Source organism: Prinia subflava, chromosome 1, assembly GCF_021018805.1.
Source record: "Prinia subflava isolate CZ2003 ecotype Zambia chromosome 1, Cam_Psub_1.2, whole genome shotgun sequence".
Classification (NCBI taxonomy): domain Eukaryota; kingdom Metazoa; phylum Chordata; class Aves; order Passeriformes; family Cisticolidae; genus Prinia; species Prinia subflava.
In genome coordinates this window covers 82,018,181-82,038,831 of record NC_086247.1, presented here as the reverse complement: position 1 = coordinate 82,038,831, position 20,651 = coordinate 82,018,181, and the positions used below count along the sequence as shown (strand labels likewise).

The 20,651-nt window shown below is 40.1% G+C and overlaps 1 protein-coding gene across 4 annotated transcripts in view; it reads right to left on the bottom strand.

Moving 5' to 3' along the window:
- Positions 1-20,651, bottom strand: part of CDH6 (cadherin 6) — a 110,517-nt gene that overhangs the window by 61,514 nt on the left and 28,352 nt on the right. Inside the window, exon 2 of one of the 4 annotated variants that reach the window (XM_063400509.1) lies at positions 13,908-14,049. The exons of the other annotated variants lie outside the window; for them this stretch is intronic. The gene's annotated coding sequence lies outside the window, so the exon portion shown is untranslated. The remainder of the gene's footprint in view (positions 1-13,907; positions 14,050-20,651) is intronic. 4 annotated transcript variants of the gene reach the window in all.

Genomic DNA, 20,651 nt, shown 5'->3' with positions numbered 1-20,651 from the left:
GGTGGCTTTCTTCTTTGAGAGGGCCTTTTAATAGGTTTTTGCTAGTAATTTTATGTTTTTCAGAATATGAAAATGTATGAAAGAATAATGTTACTTGTGACTGAATAGTTTCTGAAGTATTTAATAATGCCACTTATGTCACTATTTCTTTGAAAAACCTTAATGAGTTGCTTAATTATAAATACTGAGGAAATTTGAATGGCACAATTTTTTTTTTTTCCTCTTGGTTCATAGAGCTCTGTATATATATGTTGTGCAAATCAAATACTATACAGGTCACTAACCCCTTTGCTTGTATTGTTAAAGTATACTCCTCTGGTGAGGAGTATTCTCTGGACATTGAAACCTATAAAATGTATGTGATCAAGTCCCTGTAAAAATGTTTCTTCTTAGGAATGGAAAAAAAAGAAAACAACATCAACAAAAGTCAGGAAAGACTGCAATCTGATTTAAAACAATTGGTGTTTCTCGTATGGCTAAATTCTTTGCAATTATATGTGGAATCTCTTTGGGATATAGAGAGTTTGTTTTTTTGCAAGTGGAGTCTGTAATGGAATTACTGAAATCTTCCCCTTGTGCAATGGAGACTGGAATATGGTGCTTTATTTTAAAAATCTGTTCCAGACAGACTCTTTTCTATTGTTTCCCATGTAATGGAACTGGAGCCATCCTGCAACTCTTAACTGTATTGTTAATGCTAAATAACTATGTGTTCATCATATGCAGCAAATTGGGGATTAGAAGCTTCTAGGACAGCTCTGCTTTTATGTTTGAGACAAATAAAGGAGCTAATCCTAAAAATACAGAATGTGTGATTCAAGTGGTTGTTCTCAGTCCAGGATTCAGTAGAACATTGCTCTGTGCAAGCCAATGAAGACAGCAAAATTGGCCTTTGCTCACTGGAGTTTTTGGTTTTGATTCTGAATTAGTTCCATGGAGTTGCTAGGATTGATGGCCAAGATCAAAAACACTGGAGAAGTAGTCTGGGAGGAGCAGAATTAAAAGAAATAATTTCTGTATAATTTGAGCTTTTATGCCTGTAAACAGATGTCCCTGTTTTAAAAAAAAACTAGGAGATACTAATCTAGACAAAAGAGACTTACTTCTGTTTCAGAAAATCCTTTTCATCAGGCATTCCCCATGGCAGTTAATGTTCAAGAAAATTATTTCCAGTAAGAAAAGAAATGTGACCACCTGAGATGCCAGTACAATCTCTGATGCTTCCCTTCACATTACAGAGGGGTAAATCATCTATTCTTCCATTAATGGAAAGATTCCATGTATCTTAAGTATTTTCTTGAGCCAAATCTAAGCTTCTCTGATACACTCAGAGAAAGCACTGAACAGGAACAATCAGCCTCAGTCTTGTTGAAACTGTTAAGAATTTTGTGTCAGTAGAGCTAGCGAGTCACTCCTAATTTTCTAAAAATGTTTCTTAGTTCTACTATTGCTTCTTTCAATTTGTGTTACTCTTGATGGAAAATTTTCTGTTAGCCTGATTTTCATGACAAGAGCTTAAATGACTGGAACTTAAATACAACTTGAAGTGACCAAATGTTTGCTGACTCTCTCCAGAGAAATCCATGCTTTTGCAAAAAAGAATACAATTAATTAAATCTCAAATTTCTAAAAATTGGACTTATTTGCACTCATAATATGTTCTACTTGAGTATCTTAAATATTACATGCACATCTAGTGCATTTTGACAGTCATCAGCTTGGGCTGCTTCCTTCTGGAGAGATAAAAGCCTTCCTGTCAAGGCCACTTAGCTTTGATCCTAAAGTCCTCCCAGTTTCTGCTTTCCTGTTTCCTTTTCACCTCTAGTTATGGGCAAGCTGATGTAAGCTGAAAACTGTCAAATTGTCCTGCAAACATGAGTGTTTATTCACCTAAGGTACCCACATAGTCTCAATTACCAAGGATTTTTAGCACTTCATAATCTTTACTGTATTTATTCTCAGTATAGTTCTGTGAGAATTGTAAAGCCACCATTCCTAAACTCTAGAAAGTGAATGTAAAGACTAGGCCTTCACAGGCATTTAGAAACTCTTACTGCAATCAAGTCAATGGCATTTAAGCCTTTTATACCCTGACATTTTAGACCTAATGCAGAAACAGAAGACTCTATGGACACCAAAAAAATCTGAGACATTATTATAAACTGAACATGGAAAAACTCATAAATACATACACATTTCTTTTTCACTATTCTGTAAGATTTAAGGTTTTTCTACATAAGACTTGAAAATTTTGTTTTTCATCATCTCTTCTTAAAGAAGCCGTAAGACATTTTCAGTTTTACGATGTCTCTTGCCTGTTGAGTGAAGACAAGTTTAAAAACAAAACTGAGGTTACACCAGCAGTTTATTAGTTTATTAGAATTTATTAGCTCTACCTACACATTATCTATTGAATTGTCTTGTGACAAAATGTTGTTTCTTCAGTTGCATATCAAATCCATAATTTTTCTGTTTTAAACCAGAAATTAGATTCTTTCTCCTATTTAAAACCCTTCCAACTTATCCACCACACAGATGTTGGGTACATAGGTAATGTGAGATGAATTCTTCCCCAGAATTATCTGCGTCTTTTCCCTTCTCATAATCAATAACCAGTACCCCTTTCTTCTGATTTACTGCAAGCTGTTTTAGCTTGTAGTTGGTAATATGACTGTTTTCCAAATATGGGCACTTGTAAAGCAGTAGAGATTACCCAAGGTTCAGTTTTCTGTTTATCGAAAAACAAGATTCAATCTACTTCAGTCTAGGATGTATGGTTTTAGATGTTCATTCCTTTCTGTTTACAAATGCCTGAAGTTTTTCAGAAACTTGTACATTGTCAGTACCATATTCCAACTGTTGAGCTTGCATGTGCATATATATATGTATTAAAACATATATATATATATATACACATTTAAGCCTGTACCTGTGTGCTATGCACTGCTACCTAAACTAATAACAGTTACTGTAATCCTACTATTGTTGGTAGGAAATGAACTTTAATTTCAGTGCTGAATAGCTTAAGTGATTCCTTGATGTTAGTACCCAGAACAGGATGGATGATTAAAACCACAAGTCACAGTTCCTCAAAATGGAAGTGTGACTCTATCGGATGTGAACAGCTTGAAAGAAAACCTCAGGTGTTTGGGGGAATAGCACAGAATACTTTGACTGCAATTTGTTTGGCTGTAGCTGGAAAAAGAACAGGTCAAAAGAGTTTCACTGACATAAGCATTGATGTAATTGGCATGTACAAGACTGCATCAGCAGTACCAGTGTGAGCACAGCTTTTATAGCCCTGCACCTTAGGAAATAAGATGTTACCATTGCTACCGAAAAAATGCAGATTTTGTTTTACCTTAACACAGGCCACTTCAGGCTTTGTCTGGTCTTGAGTTTACATTAGTTTGTTTTAGCTTAATCATCAATTGCCCAACAGATGACAAATATTCAGCTTATTTTTGGTGTTATCTTCATTCTGTAAAATTTCATGGTTTTACCCCAAAGAAATTACAGCATGCATGTTGTTCCAACACCTCTTAAGTGAATAACTGGTAACTAAAGTTTGGCACCAACTGAAAAAGTGGTATTAACAGACTGTGTAAAAATCCCAAGCAGCCACATAACTAAAGAAAGATATTCCTCTCAGTGAAGAAATTAAGGTGCTAATTATTTGTTGTTGCTACTCATAAGAAAGGTGAGTGTGATATAACAAAAATAGGTAGATACCAGAAAGTTGTTGAGTAACAAATTGGGCGGTACTGTTAGTGGGAATTAGCAGTACTTAGATAATGTGAACTATAAATATTAGCATCATTGTAGCTGGACTTGGAATAACAGTTTGATTAATTTTGATTTTACTGTTGAAATAATAGACTAACAATAAGTTCTAATTGTCAGCTCTGCATAAAAGGTGTGTCCTCCTGTGCCCATAATGAGATTTTGACTGTAATACTCTTCGTCATATGGGCAATTTTTATGCAGCAGAGGTGTGGAAAAAGGGAAAATAAGTACCAGCAAGGAGAAAGAGGAGTGGCAGCAAAGAGGCTTCTAGCTTGGCAGTGCTTCAGAGCTGGGACACAGCTGGTTATCCAGCTGTGATCCTGGGATGCAGCCAGACAAGGACGACTCAGGGAACACCCCTCGGATGTACCTTTTCATGCATTTATATTAATCTCATGCCAGCAGCACTCTGACATGCCGACCGCCAATGCAGGGGTTGGGTTCCAGCCCAGCAAGTGATTTGAGTGGGTGTCCCTCCCCTGTGCCATCCTCTGGGAGCAGCCTTGAAGGAAGGGCACTGTGTGCAGTCATGAGGGCTGTGATTGCTCTCCTGGTCACAAGATAAGTGTTGCTCTTGAAGCAGCCCCTATTCTCAGCAGTTTTGCCCCACAGGGACAAACCCCATGCCCAAACATGGGGTTTAGTCAAGGCTGACTGGAATTCGGAGCCGCATCTCAGAGGTGCGGTCCGTACGGAGGCCTGAGGGAAATGTGGATCAGGGTGACTTTAGGCTGCTTTGCTTCCTGCTCTGGGGACCCAAGTGGCCTCTGACAAAGCCCAGGCAATCCTGAGGAGCTCTGTACTCACCACACCAGCCTGGGTTTTGCAGTTTAGCCTCTACCTCTCCAAATCCAAGACCATCCTTGGACATGCACCCATGGCTGATAAAGTATGTGAGCAGAGCTGCTGAAATTCAGTTCCTGTGCAAAGAAGTCTGAGGAAATATGTCCTTCCTGATGGCTTCTAAAGTTCCTTTATCAGCTTCTTAAACAGACCCTCTGGTAAATACAGGGAATCTGGGAGTGATGGCTGGATCCCTATTCATGTCCAATTGCAGCAAAAGGTGTGACAGGCAAGTTGGTTTCCTCAGTCATTAAAAAAGAAAAACATAACATGCCTCACTTCTTTTGAAAGCTAAACAGGGAAAGAGGGCATTTCACTTCCGTGGAGTTGCATACCCACCGAACTGACATGTTCGGGAAAGGGCCAGGATGCACTTCCTGTGGGGACTCTCACTTAAAAGGCACTCAAATCTTGAGTCCTGAATAAGCATAGGAAAGAAAATGAGTTGTCTTCAAGGAAAAAATGGCAATGTCTGGCCTGCCTTACCATTCCTTCTCAAATGGGGGAGTACAATATATAATCCCTGTTTAAACTCTGCATAATTTTTTTAAGCCTCACATTTGGATTTATTAATAGTACAACTTCCCTCCTCCATTCCCCCAAGATAAGAATTCAATCTTTTTTTTTCCCAGAAGTGGCATTTTTATGCATACTTATGGGCAGGCAAGGTTTGCAGAAGGTGACTCCCTACAGAAAACGTGTGGCTTCTTAATGTCAATTTGTTTCTGCATTTGCTGGAGGACTGTGTAGTAATCTGGATGAACACTTGCTATAAATTGATAACAAGATATGATGTCTTAGAAAGCATATGCTAGCATAAAACATGAGGGAAAAAGAATCCTCATTCCATTTTAAATTAGCCAAGCTGTTACAAAATGGAGAGATTTCCCTTTGTGTCCTGAAATAATTTATAAGGTGGGATTTTTTATTACAGCTGTTTGGTAAGTGGGATGGGAAAGAGACAGATAATGGATGAATGTGCTTTTGCTGACGTGGAGGGATATAAGCACAGCTTGTGGTGAATGGGGTGAATGGAAGATTGTCACTTGGCCTATTGTGCTAAGTTTTGACAGACTTCTATGTAGTGTAGTGTCGAATCTCCATTTTTAAATGTCTTTTCCTTTCCTCAGGTATATGTGAACATAACACTTGTGCTAGGTGTAGAAGGAATGATATTAAAATGCAAAACTGCAGGAAGAAAATCAGAAATAGAATGGGTCATTATTTTGCTTCTGAACATTTCAGAGCCTGGGAGGGATTGGAAAGGAACGGCAGACAACTTTGGTTTGGTCAAACAGAATTTCCTTCTGGGTTTGAAAGGGAGTGTGTGCTTCCATTCCATCTCTTTCACTCACTCTGGGGGTGGTACGCCATGAACCCTCCAGGTATCTAACCCTATTCCTCATCCTCTTGGCCGGGTAAAATCAACCTTGTGGCTGTGGGTCAGTCCTCTTCTGCCTTTTCCCTGCAGCTGCATGTGTTTTGTCATGGTTAGCTTTTACCCTGAATTGCTTCTAATTTCATTTTAAGGCTGTTTTATCCTACTTTACTTTCATCCTAATAACAGAAGGGCAAAATCCACAAATTCTATTTTAGACAAGGAAAAAGATCTAAATAAAATTTTAAATTCTTTTTTTATACTTACTGTTATTTATAGACTTGATCTCCAAGCCCATGCCCAGCTCATCTCTGACCAAACCACATTATTCCTTAACATGAAAATCTTTAGGGTGAGCTCATAGTCCTGAAGACCATCCCACGAGTTTTCTCCTTTTTAAAATAAAACCAGGTTGTTCTTAATTTAGCTTGTGAAGTAAGGACCGTACTTTCATTCACACTGCAAAATCCAGTGATTGGTGGAAGTCTATGTATTTGCCAGTGAGAGATTTTTTACATGTTCAGTTTATGTTCTGTCTGAAAAAGAAGCCATTTGTCACAAGGGGTACCATAATATTGGTGGGCCTGTTTCCAGCACATCCCCCTCATGAAATGGAATTTCCAAGCACAGCTGGTCTCCTCAAAAGAGAATTAGAACCTAATCACTAATGGAAAGTGGGGGAAATCAAAAGTCTGCCTCTCTGCAGCCATCAGTAAAGACCAATAAGGACTCATTCTCCAGACAAAGTAATCACTGAAATGAGAAATAATTAATTATATGAAGGTTTATTTGTTGATGCCAATTCTGAGGCTTTAGAGATATTTGTATGAATAAACCATAAGAACAGTATCAAACTTGTGCATGCATTCTAACACCTCTAGGCCTTAGAAGAAATGCTGTAATACCGAGAAATTTTTGAAAAATTCTGAAGGTGCTTGGCACTTCCCAGTAAAACCTGATGTGAAAGTAGTATTTGGTACTTGCTGGCCTACAGCATATCTGTTAATAATTGAAAGGTGGAATCAGTACAGCTCATAAAGGTGAAAATAGTAGGGATAAATGGATTTAGGTTGGTGTTAAAGTTGATAACAATAAAAATTTTGGATCTGTCCCAGTGAGCAGCATGAGGGTAACACGAATGAGAACAGATTAGAATTAAGAATAAGCAGATTTTTATTTTCAGACTGTAAATATGTTTGCCAAGAACACTGCAAATTCAGCAGAACATAATTCTGAAGTAACAGTTTCCTCTGCAGAGATTACTGTCACCTTGTGGCTCCAATTGTTCTCCATATTGTAATTGCCATGTTTTAATTTTTTTAATTATTCCAGTAACATTGTGATTATTGTACAAGGTATTTTTATATTTAATGTTTGACATTTAAGCATTATGCACCAGAAATTATAATACCTTTAATCAATTTTCTGGATATTATTAATACTACAGATACGGATGCTAGTTTGTTATTGACTGGGTACAGAAGAGCAAGATCCTGCTATTATATTCAACCAGCAGCTTTAGCAGTCCTGTGGTTAGAGGAAGACCGAAAAAATATTAGGATGGAGAGAACATCTCTGAGTGGTGGGGTCACACAACCCTTCATAGTTCCAATTGCTTTTGGAAAGGATTTGTTACCTACATGGTGATGTATTCAAATGACAGCCCTTTGATTTACACGTCTAAGTAGTGGACTGCTTTCCAGTATCATTAATTCTTAACTGCAGTGCTTTATTTTCTTGCACTGTTCTCCAGTTTCTACCAAGCATTCACAAAATCACTTTATCACTCTCTTTCATCACTTCATTGAAACACATCTATGTGATAATCTCCAGATTATCACGTAATACAGAAATTTGAAGCAGAAGTGCATAAATCAACCTATTTCAAAGCATTTACCTGTATTCCTATAGACCAATGCAACATGGTAGATTCCAGAGCAACCTAAAGGCACACCTCAGTGTGCAAAGCAGTTGCACAAGTCTGATCCTTCCTCCACACCAGGCTCATTACAAAAGTGGGGCACACTGACACAGCTTTAGTCAAACTTCTGAGCCCAGCTGTGGTAGAGATGCCAACAGCCATTCTTCCTGTAGTTCCACAGATCCAGCAGATCCTCCAAGGCACACGAGTAGTATTATCAGCAAATGGTTACTGAAACTGATGGGATTGTGAGGCTAGCTTCCAAACAAGAATGCTACATGATATGGACCATATGTAACAGCCCAGTTTAGCACTCCTAGTAAATCTGAGGATTATTGCATTTCTGCCTGTCAGTTGAGCCATACCAGCTAACTCAGTGTACACCCTTCACCAAAATGAGTAGGCAACACTTGTCACCTTCAGTGCAGGATGACTCAAAAGGTATCCAAGGTAATGACTTTCACCTTTTCCCAGGGGTTATATGTGTATGCATCATTTACTGTGGCCTTGGACAATGCACAAGATGATGCACCTTGGTCCTGAAGTTGCTGTTGTCAATTTAAGTATCTAGTGAGACTGCAAAAGCTGAAACTTTGGGTTATTTTCCTGTTTTATGTGCAGAACAGGTTTTCTAGTGATGTTTGATAACAAAAATCAGACCCCAACAGTATTCATCACTAGACTGTGTTTACCTAATGTCATGATTTTTAGCTAGCCAAACTGAGGTATCTTCATATAGACTTATATTCAGGAGTATACCTCAGAATTCACTTCTTCCCACAGGTATAACTATTTTGAACAACAAGACAAGCCTTTTTGGGCATAATGTTAAAACACGATCATTCCCTCACAGGAATGCTTTGAAGAGAAGTGTTTATGCTTAGTTAAATTTACAAATCTCTAACACAAATATATCACTTCCCAAGATGTATGTTATGCTTCAACAAAACAATTAGTTATGAAATTGTGAATTAATAAAAATGGTTCTCTTTGTAGCTCAACTCCCTTTGCCCTCACTCTATATACAATAATGTCAAATAGCTCTCTGCAGTATTTCTGAATGACTACAGCTACACTATAATCATAATATGTGAATTTATATTATGCATGAAAGGTCATGACCTATGAGGAGGTCAGTTTCTTTTTATGCACGTACTCCTTAAGACTTGGAACTTACAGAAGTGAGGCAAAAAGGCAAAAAAACCCAGGCTCTGCATTGCTACTATGGAGGCACTCAGGGCAATTTTCCCTTTCCTCAACTTTCTGGCTGTGTCATGTTTTTGTTCAGTGACCACACTCACAGTGTCCCTACCATTTTAACTTCTCTTTTCTTTTGGCTTGTGTGCATTTCCCCCCTGCAGCCTCAACTTATTCTTTTCACATCCCTTTCGGGATTATGTGGTGCTGAAATTGTGATGGCTCAGGAAAGGAATGATGCTGAGCTCTGGAGTTGGGACACTGCCTGGCAGCCTCACAGGCCACCAGGGCAGCTCTGGAACTTCTGTCCCCATTTCTTTTGATTGTGGCTGAGCACTTTCTCCCAGTCAAGTTTTTTAAATTTCTTCTGCAGTCATCAGAGAAAAAACTGAGGGTTTTTTTCATTTGGGGAAAAAAATAAAATGACAAAAGGAGGTAGATTTAGGCAGATTTCCACCAAATTACATAATTTGTCAAATAAGGCTCTGGGAGATAGTTATCTATAATGATGAAATGATAGGAACAGAAAGGCTTGTGGTGAACTGATTGTGAACTCTTTGTTGGTTAGAGTGGGACCCTATAGATTTCAGATTTGGAGGAACTTTGCCCTCCCAGAGAGAAACAAGGGGAGTTCCAAAGAAGTTTTTCCTTTTTTTTGCTACTTGCTGCAAGTTACAATTGATGAGACTCAGAAGGAACTGTACTGGTTGGTGGCCAAATAAAGGTTCAGATACATGAAGCTAATGTAATATGGTTCAGATATATAAAGATTCTGAAAAAGAAACTATAATTCTCATCTCCCATGGCTTTATCAGTGTAAAAAACCTTCAATATACGAAAAAGTTTGATTTTCCAACTTGTATGACTTGTAGTTTTGATCATAGCACTGTAATACTTTTTTATCTAGGCTTGTTTTAATAATGTCTGAAGCAGGTACACTGCAAATGCGTCTCTTCTGTAGGAATGAGTCTGTTTGTCCCTTTTATTACAAGACTTCTCTTGGTCCCAGATTTATAGATCAGTGTTGTTTTCTTGTGTGGGCTTTACTTGCAGTCAGGCTCCTTGTCTGAACTTCTTTCCTACCAATGGAAGGTAATACAATTTGCTGAAGTATGAGTAGATTTCTAAGGCAGGTGAGGTGAATAATTTTTCTTGGTGCCTACTTCTCCCTGCTGACAATAAAGGGAATCTAACAGAGCAGCTCTGATCTACCCCATTGTTGTGTGTCTCAAGCTACTTGAGATGAAACCCACCTCCAGTGTTTGTGGAAAATGTACACAATCCATCAACACTAATTGGCTTCTGGGTGAAATGGAGGCTATGGGTACACAGCCTTCCAGCAGAGGTCTGTCCTCCAGTCAGGGAGCCCACGTAATCACCTTGCCACTGTCATGGCTTTTGGCTCTTCAATAGGTTTGTCGTGTACCAACCAATGCCTTATACAGAAAGGCTTCCTACTATGTTTCAGGGGCAATAAAAAAGAGTATTTAGGCTGACGAATTTTATCCAGTGTATGGCACATTTCCAGCGAAACCTCTCATGCCTATTCTATTTAATTTGAAAAATCCTGGCCTGTTTTAGTTGGGGCATTTGTTAACATGTAGGAGCAGCAGCAGTAACATCTGACTTAGATGTCTGCCATAACTTTGAATAGCTGAACTTGGGGCACCTGCATGGTACCTAATCAGTGCAAAGAATTATGTTGTGGGCTTAATTAAGCAGTAACAGACCATTCAGTAATGTTAATGCACACATACAGAGTGTTAAAGACTAATTAATCTGACCTGCAGCTTCCTCCATCATTTATGATTAAACATTTGAGAATACAGAAAAATGCTTATTGGGCTAATCAGATACAGCCCTTTAAATGAAACTATGGACTACGTGAACGGAAGACCAAGACTAAGACTCGGACCCTTCCCGTTTAAATCTTAACAACACTGGCTCCTAAAGAAAATGTGATCTAACTGTCAGAAGAGTTAGAGATTTTCTAAAAGTCACCATCTTAAATGTTCCTGCTAGCAGTCAAGACATCCTTTTACCAATTCCATTTACAACTATAAATTTGCAGTCAGAATTGTTGCATTTTTTCCCACATTATAATTTGTAACACTTTTCATGGATTAGTTCTGCACTAAGAACTTCCCTAAGAAAATGACAATATATTCAGTGGCTTGCATAACCCAAAGGTAATCATGAGAGAATTTGGAAGATGGCCTTCCATGGGCTCTCTCAGGTTGGAAGTGATCTCAGATAGGCATCTGCTCTAACATCCCAGTCAGAGTTAAGAGTGAATTCAGCATTTACACCAGGTTGCTCAGGGCTTTGTTGAGTCAGGTGTTTAAAGCCGCCATGGCAAAAACTCCACAACTTTCTGGGCATCCTGTCCCAGTGCTTTGCTGCCTTCTCAGAGATCCTTGGATAATTTGTTCCAGTTGGAACTTCTCTTTTAGTCTGGGCCTTTTGTTTCTCATTCATCTACCACGTCCCTATATAAGATGAATTTGCATTCTTGCTAACTTCCCCCTGGATATGGACAGATATGGACTGTAAGATGTTCCCAAAGCCATCTTGTCTGTAGGTTGGACAATCTCTCTCTTGCAGCTTCTCCTCACAGGGCAGGTGTGCCAGCCCTGACTATTCTGTTGGCCTTCACTCAACTCACTCCAGTTTACCAATGTCTTGCACTGGGAACAAAGACTGGGAGTATTCAAAATGTGATCTAATGAATATCAGATGAAGGTGAGCAATCATTTTCCTTTGTCAGTTGGCTGCAATTCTGTTAACAAATCCCCATATGCCAGGACACTGCTGACACATGCTCAGACACAAACATACATTGATGTAGTACCAGACTGTTCTGCTGCACCTCAAGGACCTGCAGGCAAACACTGGTTTTGAGACAAAAATAGCATTTTTGTCAGACAATCTTGGGTTTTTTTGTGACAAAGTTTGTCAAACCTACCTTGCTGTCTGACATTAACCCAAATAAATCAGATTGTTTCACATTGGGAAATCTATTGTATAGCACACCTTCCAAGTTTATGTTTGCTATGCAAGTATAAAATGACCTTGATGCTTCCCTTTTTTCTTTGGCTAAAGGGTAAAATATACCTAAGAAAACCTTCCCTAAATAAAAAAATTAGAGATGTCACTTATTGATGGAAACTGGCTAGGAAACTGTTTAAAAGAAGAAACCCAGAAAATACTGGATGAGCTCCAATTATCTTAACAGGCGACCTCTCCCCTGATAAGGCACACAGTGCGCTTATTCCGAAAGACAGGAAACAGCCTTGCCCTGAGTGGCTCACCTTGAGTAATAAAGAGACGTGGGATAAAAGGGGGTGGGGGTTGGCTGATCTCTCCCCTCCCTCTTATGGAATAAGAAGAGCAACTTGGAAATGAAAGGTAAGAAACTTGATCCTCTCCTCTTTCTCTGACTGAGTACGAAGAGCAGCCTTGAAATGGAAGGTAAGAAACTTGCATCTTTCCTTTTTCTCTTGTCAAGTACGAAGAGTAGCCTGGAAATGGAAGGTAAGAAACTTGCACCTCTCCTCCTCTTTCTTGTGTGTGTGATAGTATCTCTGTGGTTTAATGGGATCAAAGTAATCTGACTTTTGTATTCTCATAGGTGGTCACAGGCTATATAACATTTTTCAGATTCAGCCTTCCACCCAGGACATGTGCTAGCTCTCAAGGAGGCATAAAGGAAACATCCCAATCCAATGACTGCTGCAGATGTGTTCAATAAAAGCAGAGCTGTAACTACACAAATTACCTTTGCTAAGCTGCAGGGTGCTGCAGATCTGCTGGAATGAATTTCTCCCTGCCACACTTTTCATTCTCTCTGTTGGTTGCGAATGAATACAAATTAAGAAGAAACCCCTGAAAGAGGTTATAGGCCTATACAAATATCTTACAAGAGAATTGGGCTGCTCATGCAGGTCATTTTTTACATTGCAGAAAGTTTTACGAAGAAAGGGATGTTCACCTTAGAAGCCTGAGTAGGGCAGGAATGTGATCAGACTAGCAATTTCATTACGAGTCTTGCAGTAATTGTTATTTTAATTCAAGTCCCAGCTCCTGGAGACGGGTTAATGTTGGAGAAATTCCATTTTCTTTTAGGAAAGCATGTTTCTAGTCTGGTATTTGCCAGGCAATATTTGGAATTATAACCTGTGTCCTAGCCTGCTAGCTGGGCTGAAATGCAATGAAAGCTAATTTGAATGTACAATGTGTTTTCATTGTTTGAGACCAAACACCTCTTGAGTGGAAAGCCAAACAAATACACATTGGGGCTGGGCCCTAGACTTTCAAATGTGGCATTGTTCCTTATGGATGTTTAAATTTAAGACCTGAATTGTGCTGAGAATGAGAATGGCAGATGGAAGAGGTTGCTGTGGGAAGTAGGAGGTGGCAGGGGTGCAAAATACTTGTTGTGACCAGGAGGGAACAGAACAGTTGTAGCAAACTTGATCTGCTAGGTGTACATCCAGGACAGAGCAAAAGCACTCTTTCTGCCATGGAGTGAAACACTATCAGAGAAAAACTGCTCTGTCGCCTTTACTGCAGGATCCAGTTTCTTGCAAAGACTGACTTAGTCAAACTTTTGGCACCAAAATGCCAATAAACAGTGCATTCAAGACTGTATGAAATGAACTAGGCCATGGTTTCAGTCCATAGAAAAGCTCTATTCTCCCCAGACCTCTGTATCTGGCTGAGGCTCAGGCAAGTTTTTCCACCCATGGCAGTCTCAGCTCTGAGGGGCTTTAAGAAACCCACCTGCTTCTCCTTCTCTGGTAGTGGCACTGGGTGGAACTGGTTATATTTTTGCTTTGTGGAAGCAGGACTTCACCATTCTTCCATACTTACAGGTTTATTTCTCCTGGCACCTACTTTGTAGAGTCTCTCCTGCTGCAGAAACCTGGGAAACAAGACTGGAGTTTACCTACATGAGAGAAATATGCTGCCATAGTTTGTTTGTGGGTTTTGGTTTTTTTTTCTCCTCTTATGAATTTGCTATGTGCAATCAATTTCAAAATGCCATAAAAAGAGCCAACATGAAAAAAATTCAAAGCCCGTAGTGGAGTGTTGCCTTTAAAAAGAACATGATTTTGGCTTCAGGCCAGCCATGCTGAGAACAAATGGAAGAAAAATTCTCTTAAAATATTTAACATTACATGGTGGATTATAATGGATTACAAATAATCAAACATGACTGTTTATTTTCAAAAAGACATTCATATCAAGTGCAGTTCTGTAGCTTTCATGTTTGTTTTTTACTACTCAATAATATTTTAATAAAAGCCTCTTACTGGCCAGAAAATATTTTATTACTCATTGGATTTTCCTTTTTCTTATGCCTACTCCAATTCATAGGATTTCTTACATGGACTTCAAGAGGAGTAGGCTGGAATCCATTTCCAATTAGCAAATTGCCTGATGAAACCTGTCACAAACCTATGGAAGATGGTCACAGAGTGACCTAGTTTGTAGGATAGAATCATTGGTTAGAATACGCTGGTTTTACATAGTATCTGCCCTGGCATTAGATAATTTGATGCCTTTTTTTCTCCCAAATGTGGCTGATAACAGTCTCAACTTATGCAATTGGCAGAGTTTTAGGGACAAGCTTTCTCAATTTGTCCGCTTTTAAAATGATACGTACATCAGGAAGAATGGGATAAAGGAATGGAGTAAGAGTGGCTATTATGTGTGATTTTTAATGGATTTGTGACATTTGAGGAAAAAAGCAGGTTCCTCAAAGTGCAAAAGCAATTTTCAGATTATGGAAGTAATATTTGTCCAACTATTGAAATAGAACAGCCAATATGATCAGTGTTCCTGGACAGAGAATTTGGACCCTGAGGTTCAGTATTTAGGGCCTTTGAACCTCTTCTCAGCTGCCAGCTGACCCTGCTGGTGCCAGAATTCCCTAGGCACTTGTACTTCTGTCATCAAAGCCCTCCAGGTGCATGCACTTCTGCTATTGAGAAAGGGCAAAATTATGCAAATCTGATGCATGCAGGCAATGTGGTAGCTAACATTTGGCATGATTCACAAGCTAGACCCTCATTTTTCTATTTCCCCTCAGGAGTCTCAGCTGGGACATAAAACTGTGTCTACCAAATTGGAACAGCATGCAAGTCCATTTCTCACCTCCAGCCACTGTAATCTGGTGAGGCTCTTGGAGCAAAATCCTTTCCAACTGGGTTGTGCTAAAGCCAAGTGCCACACTCTAATATTTATAGCACCCAGGCTGCTCACCTGACTGCACAGCCACCACATCTGAGACCCTTCTCCAGCCTTTCTTTGGCGTGGTAGCAAAGGGAACGCTTTGGCTCAAGTTCTGTCTCCTGCCTGTTTTCATTTTCCCTACTCCTGGCTAAAGGGATGGAGCATAAAGAGCACTGCAGCTCTACCTTACACAACTGAATGGGCTCACATGGAGGAACAAAGTCTTGTCCACATGTTCTCTCTCAGCTGCAGCTGTGTTGGCTTAGTTTTTGTCACCAAATGCTCATCTGTACACCCTGCCAGGTGAGACGGTTGTTAAACTGCACAGTGCCTTAACCAATGACAGTTGAAATAAACTCGTTGTAGCCTGCAGATCTCAAAGCAAACCTATACAGTCGACACAAAGGAGGTGGGGAGGGCTCCCAGGAAGGGGCCTGTGTGAACAGTTCTTGGAAGGTGGCCTGCAGGTGGAGGAGTGAGGAGGTCTGCTTCAACAACAGAGCATAGCCAGAAGAGGATATAGGAAAAAGATTTCAGCCACATTGGAAAATGGGGCCTGATGCACCTTCTGAGGAAAACTGATGAAGGGACTGAATTGTGCCTGAACTCCTGTGCTTGCTTGTGTTTCCTGGCCTAGTCTGCAAGATGCCAATTTAGCTCTTAAGGTCTAATAACAAAATGGAAACCTTAATTGTAAATGATGAAATGTTGCATTAGAGGTTAACAGAATGGTCTGATAAACTAATCTGTTGTTGCATTTCATCTCCCTGTTAACAAATTACTGGTTTTTCAGTTGTCTGCTTCCATCCTTCCCTGCATTGTTTCTGTGTTTTTTGTTTGTAATGCAGTTGATCATATATTATCTGTCTTTTCTTTGAAGATAACAAAGTATGACTAAGACTTAGCTACATAGCTTTAGCTAAAATATCTCCTGTTATGTTGTTGCTAAAACCACATCTCCTGCTCCAGTCATGCAGAAATGGATGAAATGGGAATCAGACTTAGGGGATTTAATTGCAGTGCCAAAAAGCAGGGAGAGCCCTGGGGAATCAGCACCATCTTTTAGCCTTCTGAGGTTGACACCTGGGAAATTTGAGATGAATGCATCAGAACAGAGCTTGCACACCATCTCCATAAAAATCCCCACTGTTTCCAGTTTCACTGAACGCTGTACATTTACGCACTTCTGCCAGAGTTTAAAAGCACTTTATAGGCACTGAGAAAAACCTTGCAATACATCTTTATGTTAAGTGCTATCTTTATTTAAAAGATTGAAGGAGGAAGGAGAAGAGGGAAGGGAAGCCAAGAGGGAATAGTGCCGAGAGGGACTTATAAAAATACCTGTGCAAGTTAACTTAATGGGAATTAGGCACCCATCTGACTTCAATGCATCCCATGAAGGAATCTAACTCCTGTGGATGAACTCCCTTAGGGACTTCTGCAAGTCTCTTGAAGAACATTAAATCTTTGTAAATCTCATGCAGATGTGTATGTTAAGTCTGAGCCAACTGGGATTATGGTTGGATGTTTCTACCTTTCACTGAGGTAAATGGGACTTGGCTGTCTAAGAGGTCAGCCTATGCAGTTCTAAGGAGATGACAGTGAGCCTGGCTAATCCAGAAGCCTGCCACACTCGTTGGCCAAGTGTGCTCAGACATGAAAGGCTCCATGAGTTCTGACTGTGCGTTCAAGACTGTAATTTACTTGGTACTGAGGGTGGCCCTGGGTGGCTCACAAAAGACTAAGTTACCTCTGGGGTGACTTGCACATGGAACTCTGTAATGGAGCAGGAAGTACAGTCTAGCTCATCTTACACCCGCAATGAAGATAGTGCTGCTTCTTGGTGTAGGTAGTGGCAGGGAAGCCACTGAGGCAGCAAAGACTACAATGAAGCAATGTGCTTCCTCTGAAGTCTTGAGACACCTGGCAGCTCTTTTGTGCCTGAGTTCAGAAAAGTTCAATATTTGTGATTCTAAGTTTTTTTATTCTTCTGGTCTCTGTGATTATACAACACTTAGTGGTTTAGTCTCTAAAACATGATTTAAACCATGATTCAAATTGCAGGATATGTTTTAAAATTTCATTTTCTCCTCAGAAATCAAACATCATCTCCTTCCCTCCAAGATCTCAGCAAGACAGCTGGCAAATCCACACTTTCAGGCAAAAATTACAGAAAACACAAAAAGTACGTGGTCAACAAAAAATAAGGTAGGAATTCAATCTAGCCTACTGCACTCCCTGAACACAACAATAAAGCTAGCTCAGTATAGATGAGACCATGTTAGAGCTTTTGAGATCTCTTCATACATTTTACAGTGTGCTGCAAAACTAGCAGGCTTGGCCCCAGTGCTTCTTTGATCATGAAGCCAAGAGAAAAGCAATAGCAGAAATGAGAGCTGTGTCTGCTGATACAGTGAATGCTGTAGAACCTGCTGGAGCATTGCTGCTGCATGTACGAGTTTGTCTGTTTGCTCAGGTGTGAATATATGTATTACCTCCCATTGTTTACATGGAGGCTTTGGTTTCCTGTGTTTATACAAGCTTGTTCTAAAGGCTGGCACATCTCATTTTTGAAGCTGTGAATCCTGCAAATTCCATCCAAGCACACTGCCAGCAATCCACAGCTGTACACAGCAAGAGCAAGTGAATAAACCAAGTGTGACTGGAAGGAAAGCAAAGCTGCTTTGCTCTTATGTGTGCTTTCTCTTTAGTTCTGTGAAAGACCCAATTTAGCAGAGCACTTTACTTTCAAACTGCATGCTTTTACTGAAGGCTGCTAGAGGACCTAAAGATAAAGATGTACCTGAATGCTTTGCTGAATTGGGACCTAAAAAGGAGAGCATAACAGAGGAAATGTTGATCATTATCTAAGAAATGATGGGCTGGCATCATGCTGATAGAAGTACTTTTTCAGTGCACATAAGAACAGTAGGGATTACAGGTGAGGAATGGATTTCTGCATCTTATCTCTCACTCATTGAAACAAATGGTTTTATGTTTCCAGCAAGTTTATTGAACTTACTCTTTCCAAACAGGCATTTTGTTTCTGAACCAGGAAGGAACAAAGGTGAATGAACTCTTCTGATTGTCCTGCAAGTTCAGAGCAGCCTTAGTTTTTCTCCAGTGGCACATTTTGTTTTACATGTTGGCAAACCAGGAGCAGAATGTCTGTTTATCCTCTGTGCTGGAGACCAGCACACCATTTGCTAAGTACAGTAGCATTTCTGAAACTATGAAAAGCAAACAATGTTCTGGGAACATAAATGTCTTCCCTGGTTAACAATTTCCCTTACTGAGGAAGAGAAGGGAGAGGAGAATTTGAATTTGAATGTGCCCCCCCTCCACACACATGCTTATACACCTCCTGCCAAAAGATGCATCTGGTTCTATAAAAATCCCAGAATCACTTGCATGAATGCAATCTGAAGTCATAGGTTTGCATAAGAACCAAATCCTCAGCCAGAGGGCTGTGAAGTATCTGTCAGCTCATCAGCTGGATACATACAGAGAGAGCTATTTAGAGCTGATGCTGTTGCTTGGAAAGCAGGGACTTGGTTATCTTTTTCCTTCTGTGCACCTGTGCCCTACCCTGCCTATTTCATAATGCTTCTACTCATCTTTACATCCCCTTGTTTGAGGTAAGGGCAACTTCAAAGCAAGCGGCTGATGTGTGGGTGCTCTGACCCTCAGGCATGGCAAACCTCTACCCAGGGGCAGTGAGGCAGAGTGGTGTGGAGGTGCTGCCTTGTGAGATGGGGAGGAGGAAGGGCCCTCCATGGAAGGAGAGTGCAGTGAATGTCTGGGAGAGAGGCAGTCAGCAAAGCCAGTGGGAGGGCGTTTAACCCATTTTTTCTACAGGGAGGTAGCTTGGGAAAGGTTTGCTTTTATGGAGGAATCAACTGCAGCACAAAAAGCACCATATGAAATACTATTAGACAAGATTCACAAGAACTCCTACCCTTGTCTCAAGTGATGTATACTTTGCTTTCATTTCTGCTTCAAACAAACTACAGGCTGCGAACAAAGATTCAGCTAAAACAATGCAGGTTAAGCAAAGAGGCTTTCAGAAATAGTGCATTATTGACCACACCATCCTGCAAATAACCAGCTTTGTAACAGAGGGCAATAAAAACAATGACTCTCTACCCTTTTAAAAATAAAAGGAAAAAAAGATGATTTTGGTCCCACAGTCTCTACATGCCAGCTACAGGTCTCTACAAACTATCAGTATGTTACTCAGGGGAGACACTACAATGCCTGTAATGCTGGTGCTATGAAAATCTCTTTCCAGATTCAGGTGCTGGACAGCAGATTTGAACTTGCATCCCACTGCGATGTTCTTTTCCCTGTTCCACTGAAACAAATTAGTTAGTGGTTCACTGCAGACTCTTTCTCAAAGTGTGGTGTGTGGCAGTGATCTTGGAAACAGGTCTGCGAGGCGAGCTCCCCATTCCTTCTCTGAAGTGCTCTAGCAGATTAAAAACAGTGGGATGGAGAAAGAGGGGTTGCTGAGCAGCTAATGGCACTAGAATGGAGAAATTGCATGTTGAGATGAACATTGCCAAAGTTTGTGACCTTGCCTAGTGCATGTGGTGCTGATTATACCAAAGGCTGAAGCAGATGTGAGGGAAAATTGAGTTTCATTTCCTCCCAGCTATCCCAGGCCCTCTTTGGTTAAGTGGAGGATTATGATGCTTTAGGAAAATAACATATTCCTACAGCCTCTGTGTGGCTGTAATAATGATGGATGTTTTCCCCCCACCCAAGTAACTGTGATAGATGCAGCTGGCTGCAACCCATGATGAACACTGAGGTTAATTGGAAACAAGGGCACAGTAGTCTCTAAGTAGCATTATTCTGTGGTATATTCACATGCTGTCAATAATTTTCCTATTTGTTTGACTTTACAAAAACACATAGCAACAAAATCTGAAAAGAACAGAAATAAGAGCTCTATTATACCTCTTACCAAGGTAGTACAGAGGATGAGGAGGAGCTGAATTAACCAAGTGCTTGCTGACATTATGCTTCTGTACAGCCTAACGCCTCCAGGTAATGGGAGAGCACACTGTGCAGTGGCATTTGCTACATCTGTGCTCTTTTGTCTCTTCTACCTGGTTTGGTAAAAGGTTGATTATCATAACACTTCCAGGCCATGGCTATTTTATTATAGCAGAATTCAATCTGAGTCAGAATTTGAACTCCTGAAGCACTGAAAAAAATATATGGAACATAGGACTAGAGCCACTGTGCAGTGTGAGAAAGAGCACATGTAGTCTGGTGTCTCTT